The following is a 12,755-nucleotide window of genomic DNA, read 5'->3' as shown; positions in this document are numbered from 1 at the left end:
TACCTTCATTTTAACGAAACAATACTGAATTTATCTCATCGCAATTCAGAGTTATAAACATATGAATATCTATTTTCCACTAAAAATAGGGTAAAACTACCTTTATTTGACCAAAACTGCAAGAAATAACAGTGGGCTGTAAACTAATATCCTATCAACGAACTGCCCATGAAAGTACCTTTGTTTTAACGAAAAAAGATTGAATTTATCTCAACGGAATTCAGAGTTATAGACGTATGAATATCTACTTTCCACTAAAAATAGGGTAAAACTACCTTTATTTGACCAAAACTGCAAGAAATAATCGCGTGCTGTGAACGAATGTCCTAACAACAGACTGCCCCTGAAAATACCTTCATTTTAGCGAAAAAAGATTAAATTTATCTCAACGGAATCCAGAGTTATAGACGTATGAATATCTATTTTCCACTAAAAATAGGGTAAAACTACCTTTATTTGACCAAAACTGCAAGAAATAACAGTGGGCTGTAAACGAATATCCTATTTACGAACTGCCCATGAAAGTACTTTTATTTTAACGAAAAAAGATTGAATTTATCTCGACGGAATTCAGAGTTATAGACGTATGAATATCTACTTTCCACTAAAAATAAGGTAAAACTACCTTTATTTGACCATAACTGCAAGAAATAATAGCGGGCTGTAAACGAATATCCTACCAACAGACTGCTCTTGAAAATACCTTCATTTTAACAAAAAAAGATTAAATTTATCTCATCGGAATCCCAAGTTACAGACGTATGCATATCTACATTGCACTAAAAATAGGGTAAAATCACCTTTATTTGACCAAAACTGCAAGAAATAATCGCGTGCTGTGAACAAATACCCTACCATCAAATTGCCCATGAAAAAATCTTCATTTTAACGAAAAAAGATCGACGATATTCCAGCGGCGTCCAGAGATATTAAATTTTACGACATTTTCTTAGAAAAAAATCCACTGTGCACTGGGCTGCAATCATGTTCTACAACAGCTACACATGGCGAGAATAGAGTCGGATCATGATGACGTCACTGAACTAGGAGATGGCTCAAGGGTTCGAAGGACTTTCGGTGGGCGGCCATCGTTCACTTTAAAACAGGCAAACGTGTAGATCAGACGTGCTATAAGTTAATTAGTGGAGTTAAGGTAGCCAGTGAAAAGGCCAATAAGAGGTGTGCCTAAGTTTTTCCCAAATTCAGGTAACTAGACCCTCGCATACCAGATAGATCGAGACTGATCCTGGATTGTCCTTTGATAAGACTTTTTTGTACCGTTTGTACAATTAGCCTTCTGATTGGCGTGCCGAAGGACCGCTAGTGCACGCCACGATCTGGGTTTCCGTAAGGTGCCCAAATCTAATCGTTAAGGACCGACACTGTTCCTCTGGCTTCGGGCCATAAACGCTAAGGAGGAACTAGCTCTCGGGCAAAAGCCCTAATTACCAAGGAGAGATTCCCTTCTCGGTCCGACAGAGGGCGGCTTTACCGTCGTCGACCAACTACGTTTGAAGGAAGCGCCTGTAGTCCAGAATCAGCTCCACAAACCACCATTCCAGTCCATCTCCAAATGCCATTGTTAGTTCGGGATTCCAAAGGTTATCGGTAGCTGCTCCGCCATCTTGCCGGTGGACTACAACGAGCCTGGTCAGCCATCGCTTGAACAGCAGCCCCGCCACGAGCGCTCACATGTTTGCAGCCAAAGAAGGTACGTGAAGTGAACCAGTGACCACAACAGAACACCAGAATACACCGTAGATTCGAACCGCTTTTGTGTTAGTTATTGAAATCCTTGAGCCCTGATCCCTTATATATCCGCGAAGCCCCTCCGGTTGCCCGGTAGCGCGCCGACCCTGTGACTACGTCCGAGTCTCGCGCTGCTGAGTTGTTGTCGGGCAGAACAATAGTTTCATACCGTTTCATATGCGATCGACCCCGGGGACTTTGTTAGACTTCATGCTTCAGATGGATGTTTCAATTTCCTGCTGTGCTGGTGCCTCAGAGTAGACGTGGATGATGCGCCGTACCCTAGGCGGTTGATCCCGAGATGTGGATAGTTGGTGGTTGGTCGGACGTCGAAACTTGAAGAAGTTGTTGGAAGTGCTCAAATCAACGTCTTTCACTGGCATCCTCGGATTCATCCTTGCTCCACTCAGGCGTAGTGAGATATCATAGAGGAGGCAGATATCGCCATAACGGCTTTCTCCCCTTCGTCGGCCCCACCAACGCTTTCTTGCCCTGTCTGCAGTAGCGTTTTACTTCCTTTTCTAGAAAGAGTCTAATATCGTTGACGGGAATCGTATTTAGCTACTCTGGTTCTTGCCCGCTCTATCGCGAAATTTATTTCTCTCCGCTCCTCAATCGTTAGCCAGGTTTCACCAGCGATCCACTCTTTTCGCTGAGTGCGCAGTTATTCTACTTGATTTCAAAAAAGGTATTTTTAATGGTCGTCTACTGCTCTTCTCCGCTGCCACCTTCCGGGGAACATCCAGTGTTCGGGTTCCAAGTTCGTCAACAAACGATCTCTTCACAGCTGGATCTTCAAGTCGGCTTGTGTTGATTCATCGTCTGAGTCTTTCCTCCTGTCGCTGGATCCAAGTACTCAATTCACTGCAGAAATTCCCCTTGCCTGTAGCTCGACGGCATCGATCAATGCGCAACTTTGGATTATTGTAAGGTTACGAACCCGTCTTTTGAATCTGGCAATGATGAACCTTTCATTAATTGGCTGTCACTTGATAAGCACCACCTGAGCCTTGGCGCTAAGCAGGAAACCAACTCGACGTAGATTCGAGCGATGCGTGCTAAGGACGATCTTCGACGATGTTCTGGAGAATGGTGTGTAACGAGCTCCCTGCACTCTACTTCGGTGTTTCAGCATCCAGTTGGTCCGGTTGGTACAAGAAGGCGAGGAGCGAAGATAGGTCAAACAGGTAGCTAAATTACTACGAACGGTGTCGAACAACAACAAAAAAGCAGAAGACGATGAAGAAAAATATAAGATGATGTGTTTCTAGAATAGGGCCTTTGCAGGACAGATTTACAAAACATGGTTTTTGCCATATTTATATAAATCTGAACCTCTGTGCGACTCTGGCATTTCGCATGGCTTTCCACCCAATCGACTCTTTGCCATCGTCGCGTCGTCGTCCTCGTACCGGCAGCAGCACTGCGGCGATAGTTGCTCGGAAATTTCGGTCTCTTGCTGCCTTCTCGCGCCACGGCGTTGTTTGTTTTGGATCAGCCAGCAACAAGCCGCGGCCGCGCAGCCAGCCTTCGGTTCGGTTGCGTTCACTGCAGCCAACAGTTTTACCAGGGACTCTGGCGAAATACGACGTGTTTCTGTTGTCGTTCCCAAACGCGGCGGTGCGCATAAGTTTGCATCGAGTCGGTGCGGAGGTCCGTAGCAGCGAGCAACGGCTGTGGTGCGATCGTGCGTGTGGCTAGTTTGAAATTTCTCAATTGCGCGTAGTGTGGCGGCTTTCGGTGGTTGGCGGTTGAAGAAAAGTAGTGTACTGACCGCGTGCAATATCTCTCGTCGAAGCATAGGAAACACAACAGAACGAGGCCCGCGTAAAGTGTGAATGTGCATAATCTATGTACTGACGCGTGTTGCAGCGCAGATGAAATAAGTGGCTTCACTATTTTTTGGCATATTGAGTCACAAATTCACTGACGAAGAGCCGAAAATAAGCTACTTCAGTGTGCTTGTGAGAGTGCTTATTTGTTATAAAAAGCGTGAAGTGTTCGTTCGAATCAATCGAGGGAAAAAAAGAACAAACTTGACCAGCATCATTCGACAGCAGAGCGCTCTGAAGCCAACCACAAAGGGAGAGATCAACGAAACAGGCCGCATCTGCACCCGACATTGAAACAAGTCTGTAAGTAGAACGGTCGGCGCGATCACACTCCGCAGCGCAGATTTGCATGCGCCAAACGACACGAACCTGAACCTTGCTTCGAAGTTTAAGTGCTTTTCCAAATGAAAGTGAAAGAAGCTCCTCTGCTGTATTGGCATCTTAACGTCCCCAACCTTGATCACCTTTCTTTCGCACTATCAACGATCGACAACAACATGGTTGGGGAGAGACGTGTAAAGCGTGCCGTTGGAGTTACTTTGTATTTGCTGCATGTACAGTATGCGGCAGGAAAAAATGCAAAAGATTTTTTCAACTTCAAAACTTTTGGTCGTCCCTGCGACGTTAACCAATTTATGTTTCAACATTCCATGATCTCTAAGAGGCTAATTTCATGAAAAGTAATTTAAAATGTTTTCAAGGCTGCGCCTGAAGCTGAAGACAATCAAAATTTTCAAACCACTGAAAAGTACATAGGTCGCTAAATTCCATATCTGATAAAACATAATTTTTAATTTTCTCTGCAATACACACTGGGCCACGAGCGGGATCTAGCAAGTAAAAACGTTTTGGGAGTACATTTTTTTGAGTTGGTGTCTTCGGAGACTTGTATTAATTTTACCTGTACTTTTATATGGTGAAGAAAATTAGTTGGTAATTTTGCCGCATAGGTGGCGCTGCGATACTAACTTTTTTTGTCTCACGTCCTAGAGGTTTCCCGTCTTCTGCAAAGTTGTAGAGCGTGCAAAAATAAGTAAAGTCGTCGAAGACACCAAAGTTGTGTGACTTCAAATAAAAAAAGTTATATTAAAAATAGTAAAATTTACGTGAAAATCACGTTTTCATGACTATTTTGAATGTTTATCGCAAATTTATCAATTTTAACACTTCACACGTGTTAATCAAAGTAGCCTGTGTCTGATGATACCAACTTTACAATTTTTTGGACCTTTAAATGGATTTTTGGGCAAGATAGTAAAAATTACTTTGATTTTTACTAGCAGTTTTTTTTTTCAAAAAGCTGCAAATTTCGGCTAAATTTGATGCATGCTTCAAAATATACCGCTCAAGATCTATTAAATCTGAAAGTTTACCGGAGGTATAATTTGGTGCTTTTGAGATATCTTGTTTTAAAATATTGATGTATTTAAATCTAAATTATTTTGAAAGAGAAGCAATTCTTTATTCCAGAGTTTTTTTTTTGTCTGTATTAACGAGATTTTTAATCCTTGGCTAGTTCATCTAGGGATATTCTGGAGTTGTCCTGCCAGTAGATACTCACGGATCACTTTTCAATTAAGAGTTTTATGTTTACCCAACGCCAAGATTGACGTTTTGTGTTCAATTGTTTTGTGTATCAATTTGTTGAATCAACAGTGCTCATATATTTATTGGTCTATTGGAAGAAATAAATTATAATGGTTTTTGGCCCTGTGTGAGCGACTCACGCAAGTGCGAAGTTTCGTAATACCAATCCGTGTGGTCAATAATGATTTTCAGTTAACTCAACGTACATACGTAAAAATGAATAAATTATTGGTTATATTATAAAACAATCTTCAGCTCAAGATGAGATTTAAATTCACGACTCTTATACAAGTGCTTTACTTACTAAGTCACAGTGTCAATTAATGACACGGCATTGATGAGCTACGTTTTTTTATAATTTAACTAAGTTAACTGAAAATCATTATTGATTCCACGGATTCGTATACCGGAACTTTGCACTAACGTAAGTCGCTCACACAGGATCAAAAAGCATTATATTTTTTTTTCTTTCAATAGACCAATACATATATGTGCATTGTCGATTCAATACATTGATGCGCAAGGCAATTGAACACAAAACGTCAATTTCAAGTAATTAAGGCGTTGGGTAAACATAAAACTTTTTATTTAAAAAAGATTCGTGAGGATCTAATGGCAGGACAACTCCGGAATAAAGAATTGCATCTCTTTCAAAATAATTTGGGCATAAAAACATCAATATTTTAAAACAAGATATCTCGAAAACACCAAATTATACCTCCGGCAAACTTTCATATTTAATAGATGTTGAGTGGTATATTTTGAAGCAAGCATCAAATTAAGTCGAAATTATCAGCTTTTTGAAAAAAAAAACTGCTAGTAAAAATCATAGTAATTTTTACTATTTTGCCCAAAAACCATTTTAAACGTCCCGAAAAATTGTGAAATTGGTTTCATCAGACACAGGCTTCTTTGATTTACACGTATGAAGTGTTAAAATTGATAAATTTGCGATGAACATTCAAAATAGTCATAAAAACGTGATTTTTACATAAATATTACTATTTTTAATATAACTTTGTTATTTGAAGTCACACAACTTTGGTGTCTTCGACGACTTTACTTATTTTTGCACGCTCTACAACTTTGCAGAAGACGGGAAACCTCTAGGACGTAAGACAAAAAAGTTAGTATCGCAGCGCCACCTATGCGGCAAAATTACCAACTAATTTTCTTCACCATATAAAAGTACAGGTAAAATAAATACAAGTCTCCGAAGACACCAACTCAAAAAAATGTACTCCCAAAACGCTACAGGTTTTTACTTGCTAGATCCCGCTCGTGGCCCAGTGTGCAATATCATCATATAGGGATATGTGTTTATTTCATCTGGTATGTGAAACTACATGGTTCTGAATTAGTATGGCATGGTTTTTCATCGAATTGAAGCTTTTTTACTATTTTAGCCATTTTGTCTTATGACCATTGGGCGCGCTGTTTTTTGATACCAAAATTTTAGGCTTACATTATCGCATGTTTAAAATCAAATATGTTAATTTTTATTTTGTAGTGGTAGAATATAGACGTTGACTGATTTACTGTCATGAAAAAATATTCCATATCCAGCGTGTGATAGCGCCTTAAAATTTTCGCATTTTTTTCTTTTTATAGCTTTCATTTCACAAACAATATTTCAATATTGAAATATTTATTCCACAGACAAACAGACGTAACACCTTGAACGATTTTCATGGAAATCCATCGCCCATTTCACACTACCATCGCCTGATGGAAAACTTGCATGAATCAGTGTTGTGCAATATCGTCAACAGAAGGCGCTAGTGTGAAACGTCAAACGCGTAGAAAAACGATGCGCGCGCCTGTGGTTGTGAAAGCCACAACTATGAAAATTTAAAATGATCGTTAAAAGCGTGGTCGATGGAAATTTCGCAAGTGTTACGTCTGTTTGTCTGTGTTTATTCTATCCACGTTTCCGGACCGTCGCAAGATTTGTGATATGACGAAAAAAATATTGACACGTATAGCTTCCCCAGCCAACCACATATCGTAAATCATTGTGTGGAAAAAATCGTATTTTTTTATATATTGAATCAGAATTGTATAATAATATGTATATTTGTTGACAATGATTGCGTAAAATCGCATTTCATGCCAAATTAAATTTCAATTGCGATTTTGTTTCATATAGTCGTCACCGATCATAAAACGTGCGAGATAGTATCGGTAGGATCGCACAGAATTGGATAGAATCGTGAAAAAAAACATACATTCTTAGTGTCAAGCTGCAAGTTCGCTAGCATCGTATATATGATTTCTTTGAATCGTGGAAATCGTCGCTCCACATCGTATATGAATCTGCTAAATCGAGCTTGCTACCTAAAGGTATGATGAAAATCGGTGAAATCGTATATTCATTTTTACAGTCGCATATGATTGTTACTGCACTTTTAATAGTCGAATCTTAATCTCGGAAATCGTAAATGGTTTTGTTTACATATTTGTATGATGGAGAAAAAGAAAAAAAATGGTATTATAGACTGTTTCAGAAATTATAAATACACTAACGATAAACTGCCATTTCAATTTGAGCACAATATCCCAAAAAGTTTCTTCTAGCTCTTACAGTAAACATGCTAACGATGCAAATAATACCAATTTTGTTGATGTTTCTTGTAAAAGTTAAAAAATAGGGCTCTATAAACTAGATGATTAAAATTTGAAGTTGCACAAAGTGGTCAAAAAATGTAGCATAATAGAAAAGAAAAAAATCTCACAGATAAAATATTTAATTTCCAAAGACAATAAAATTTGCTGTATCGATAATAAAAGATATTTCTCGATTGGTAAGAGTAATTTTTACTGGAATATTTGATCAAGAACCACCATTACGGGCCTTCTCAATACACATTTTTTTGTTTCAAATTTCTTAACAACACCAGTAGCAACAAACGTTAAACAAACGAATGTCTTAATTAATGTTTACTGCATTCGTTTTTATGGTATGACAAGCTTTGCCATTTGAAGGATCGAATGAGCTGAAAAAATAAGTTTGTTTAGATTAAATGCGTTCAGGAAAGCTAAGAAACTGTATGGTAGTTCTTATGTTCCGTAGAAAATCTTTAAAAATAAGAAACTTGATCTCCGAAAAAATGTTGTGGGAATGCCTTTATCGATTTTTCCCAAATTTTGATCAAGGCATTCCTTAGACTACTTGTTGAGAAAGCAAATGTGATAAAAATTTTGATAATTTTTGGTATTCAGTGACAAATAATGTTGAAATCATTAAAAAACACCTTTGTGCAAATGCAAATTTGAAAAATTAAGTTCTTTGTTAGAGAACTCGACTGTTCTTTAAAATATCAAGACAATTGATAGGAAATATAAAAATATGGAGTACAATATGCAATACTCTGAAAGAAGTTGATAAAAATCATTAGAACAGTTCATTTAATTTAATAATCAAAGTGTATTTATAATTTCTGAAACAGTCTATAATCACAAATTTGTATTTTTGTTGTTGTTGACACATTCCAACCATGGTAGCAATAATTTCAACCAAATATATAGGTTTTCATACTAACAGATGACTTACAATAAGTGATGTATAGATTCCAACAACGATGTGAATTCCGGGCCTCTTGCACGGCACCACTTTTGGTGCCACTCAATGCACAACAACAACGCTCCCACCACAAGTCTCGCACCGTATCATGCTAATTTTTATTCGATTCATGCACGTATGTGGCAACCCTAATCCCACCTAATGCATCTGACAGGAGCCAACATCTATCGGGTATCCACAATGGAATGCTTTGTGGATACACAAATATTTACATACTCGATGTTAGATTCTAAAAAATGGCGGCCTCACACCCTGGTGGATTCATGCCATTCACTTTGAACTCTCTATTTTCAACTTGGCAATATAGCCAATAGAGATAACGCGCAGTTCTCAATCAAAGGACCTAAGTTCGATTCCCACTGAACACAAATTGTTTTTTTTTTAATTTGAAAATCTTGAGTCGTATATTGGTACTCTCAATCGTAATAAGATCATGCATAATCGTATATTTAGACGGATAAAATCGGTGAAATAGTAGACATTTTTCGAGAAATCGTAAATTATGTTGGATGGAATCGCAGTAATCCTATATATGTTTCGATATGGACTCCATTTTAGTATGTATATGCCGGTTTCGTGCATTGAATACGATTTCTTTGGTGCTATATATATGTGACTATTTCAGTTGCAATTTCGAAATTGCTGGCTTCAACTTACATTCGGGGCAACAGATTAGTACGGACTGATTATTTTTACAAACATAATATACATTGTCAAGTAAACACACATTAGCAGTAATGCTTCGTCAGCTGTTTTACAACACATACAAACATCTTTAACCAGGGGGCTAACACTACATTTCTCCAACACACAGAGAATCTGCCAAAATGAACTCAAAATACAAATCATTATTGATCAACAATCATTGTGAGGAGCACAAAGTTAAAAAAAGAAGTTAGAAGATGAAATATAAATATCATGGCTCCTACTTGAGAGCTGAGGCTATCTACACTGAAATAAATTTTGTTGCGGAAACTACCGATTCCATAGTAAAATTACTAACCGTACCTATGATTCTCAACCGACAACAAAATCTGTTAAGGTAACTGAAATATGCTCTCTCGATTAACGGCTACGCAGTCTTGGGATTTAAAAAACGAGTTGTTTTATTCACCCAACGTTTCGACATGGGGATAGTGTCTTCCTAAGGGGGAAAATAATAACTATCGTTTCTTGTCAATTGTTTTGTCTAACTGTGACTGTCCCTTTTTGTGTCGTTTTTGGTACATGACATCGGAATCACTTTCAGTTTAACGGTTTTTTGGCAAAACCGATTGCCGATTGCCAAAAAACTGTTAAACTGAAAGTGATTCCGAAGTCATGTACCAAAAACGACACAAAAATGGACAGTCACAGTTAGACAAAACAATTGACAAGAAACGATAGTAATTATTTTCCCCCTGAGGAAGACACTATCCCCGTGTCGAAACGTCGGGTGAATAAAACAACTCGTTTTTTAAATCCCAAGACTGCGTAGCCGTTAATCGAGAGAGTCAACCATACAGTCGTATTTCAATAGCAATAACTGAAATATGTTTGAAATTACAATGCATTGTAGTAAATTTAACTAAAAGCGTAGTCGTCTCAACAACAAAACATTGTTAATTTTTCCTGGACACGCATTTAACAACACAGTGTGGTTAAAAATACATTGCTCATTTGTTAAATTAAGATTATTTTTAGTAATGTTAACTGCACTGCTAGTTAAGTTGACAGTGTTTTAGTAGAATTAACTGGAAATTGTTGTCGGTTGAGAATCATAGGTACGGTTAGTAATTTTACTATGGAATCGGTTGTTTCCACAACAAAATTTATTTCAGTGTGCAATAACATAGACCCACTCATCTCCAAACTAAGTGTAGAATTAGCTTTTAGTTAAAATACACACTAAAAAAATCTACACACACCAGGCCAAATCCTTGCAAGCCTTTCTTTATCCTATCATCAATTTAGAAAGAGTCCAAAATTAAAACAGCTTCCAATAGATGTTAGGATGGTGCAAATAGCGAATATTTCAAAGAAGTATGGTTATTATGCACACTACCCGTCATAAGTACGGACTCACTTAAAAAAGTATTGCAACACTCAGTTGAATATTGCATCACCCCCGAAAAAGTTTAGCATCACCTGAAAACAGCTAAATTTGTTCTGCTTTATCTCGAAATCCTGCTAATATGCAACGGTACAGTCTTCAGCAAAGTTGTTCGGAAGGTCGTTGGCATCAACATGGCAAGCAGTTTGATTCGCAATTCTGCCGCTAGGTGACGCTAGTGAGCATAGAAAATGAGCATTTTTAACTAGTTCTATCTCGTGATCCTGATAAGATAGAAAGTTCAAGTCTTCGGCAAAGTTGTTCAAAAGGTCAAGGACATCTTTATAACAAGCAGTTTGGTTCGCAATTCTGCCGCTAGGTGATGCTAGTGAGCATGAAAAATGAGCATTTTTCACTAGTTCTATCTCGTGAACCTGATGAGATAGAAAGTTCAAGTCTTCGGCAAAGTTATTCAGAAGGTAAAGGACATCTTCATGACAAGCAGTTCGGTTCGCAATTCTGCCGCTAGGTGACGCTAGTGAGCATAAAAAATGAGCATTTTTAACTAGTTCTATCTCGTGATCCTGATGAGATCACGAAACGTTAGTGTCATATTTAAATTACGTAACGAACAAATCTCGCATAGTTTTGCAAACACATTCATGTTTCTAACGCCCAATCCTATCCAAGCTTTTAAAATAATACCGTTTCAAATCTCTGGAATAGATTGATTGATTGATTTGTCTTTATTTAAGAGACTTTTAGCCCTTGGCTCTCTGGAATAGAACTGAAGCTGAACATAGATTCTATCATTAATTACTCTTCGATTACCTTCAAGAATTCCTTTTGGAAACCCTTTGGGCATTCGTAGAGGCATTCCTCCAGAAATTCTTGCTGCGATTCCTCCAGGAATTTCTGGTGGGATTTTTTCCTTGAATTTTCAGACAGTTACCTGAGATTTCTGAATACATCCCAGCAAAGCCATAAGCATTCAAATAATCCGTATTTCAGCTTTAAAACTGCATTACATCTGCTTGCTGTTGTACCATAGCAGTTCGACTGCGAAATTGCCCTCACGCAGAAAAAACTATGTTAAAATCAAAAATATTTGAAGTAAATTCAAATAAATTGTCAATTTGTTCAGGCAACAAAATTAAAAATGTTTAGAGCAAATCGAACGTCACATTTGAAGCAAATGCAATCCGTGTTTGAAACAAAAATGCATCTTCTGACAGATTACGTTAGAAATAAATGTAAATATTTTTGTTTTTCTGTGGCAGGTCGGCCCTACGGATATATAAGTCATTTCCTTCGCTGGAAAAACCCACCTCCCCTGTTGTACTTTCAATACCAGCAGATTAGATAACATACGCTCCCGAAATCAACGGGATCTCGTGGAGACTTTCGGTGAATCTTGCTTTTTTTACAGGAGGAAACCTTGTTTGATGTTGCAGCTGGAACTTGTGTGTTTTGTTTATGTTCTCGACGGCGGAACGGGGGGCTCCTCAATGGGTATTGTCGAGATAAATGTGTAATTGAGTTAGTTTTAAAAATTAAAATTTTAGTTTTAAACATTTTATCAGTTTACTGAATAAATATGAATATTTTTGTTTCAAACGAACGAAATATGTCTCTGTGCTATATGTATTAGCATTTTAATTGTCGTTCAAAATCTGACAGCGGTTGTGTAGCATTTCAAATGCAGGATGTTTTCTGGTTAACAAGCATTACAACTGCTGCTTCATTGCCAAAAAAACTGCCTAGAGAAATGAGTGATGATTAAACTGCTAAATATTTCAACTTTTAAGTTAATGTGCCACGGCTGTAGGACCCATTATGATTCAGATGTTCTATCATTTGTTGCTGGCAACGAAGCAAAACATTGGGAGAACAGATGTTTTCCAAATAAAATTCATGATTGGTTTCGTATACCATCGTGTTTCATGTGGTAGTTTCGACTATTAGCTCCAGG

General features: G+C 37.9%; 1 protein-coding gene across 1 annotated transcript in view; it reads left to right on the top strand.

Annotated features, from left to right (window-relative positions):
- Positions 1-3,235: 3,235 nt before the first annotated feature.
- LOC109425025 (uncharacterized) overlaps positions 3,236-12,755 on the top strand; it is a 78,129-nt gene continuing 68,609 nt past the window's right edge. The window contains exon 1 of the mRNA XM_019700215.3: positions 3,236-3,884. The gene's annotated coding sequence lies outside the window, so the exon portion shown is untranslated. The remainder of the gene's footprint in view (positions 3,885-12,755) is intronic.

This window comes from Aedes albopictus, chromosome 3 (assembly GCF_035046485.1).
Source record: "Aedes albopictus strain Foshan chromosome 3, AalbF5, whole genome shotgun sequence".
In the NCBI taxonomy this organism is placed as follows: domain Eukaryota; kingdom Metazoa; phylum Arthropoda; class Insecta; order Diptera; family Culicidae; genus Aedes; species Aedes albopictus.
Note: the sequence above shows the minus strand (reverse complement) of the source record. Positions and strands in the feature narration are given on the sequence as shown.